Here is a 538-nt window from a genome sequence, read left to right on the forward strand (position 1 = left end):
ATTAATCTGATTATATGTAATATATATATTTTACGTCATGCGATCGGCTCTCGCGATCGGCATGTTTAGAGAGCACCGATCGATCGGAAGAGAGTGAGTATCGGCCGATCTCGATCGGAGACCGATCGATCGGAGCATCCCTAAAGACTATATTAACTTCTGTGTTCCCACTAAAGAAATACAAATCTATCCAAGTAATGAATCATATGTGACTAACGACATTAAAAAAAGTTATAAAAACCAGGAAAATAGCTATGGGAGCACTTAGACAGAGAAATAACTGAAAGTCAAATTGAGGGAATCAAAACTGGCACAGAGCTTTTGGGAAATGCTTTTAAAGCCAAAGACCCCAAAAAAGTGTGGGACACCATGAGAACCATGACAGGAATGACCTCTTCAGCTAAACCTATTGTGACGGACAAGACATACTTGATCCATACCAATTTGCCTATAAGCAAGGGGGTGGTACTGTTGCTACTCTGGTTCATATCATCACTAAACATTTAGATAAACGTCACACCTATGCAAGAGCGCTCTT

This window comes from Pseudochaenichthys georgianus, chromosome 10, assembly GCF_902827115.2.
Source record: "Pseudochaenichthys georgianus chromosome 10, fPseGeo1.2, whole genome shotgun sequence".
Taxonomy (NCBI): domain Eukaryota; kingdom Metazoa; phylum Chordata; class Actinopteri; order Perciformes; family Channichthyidae; genus Pseudochaenichthys; species Pseudochaenichthys georgianus.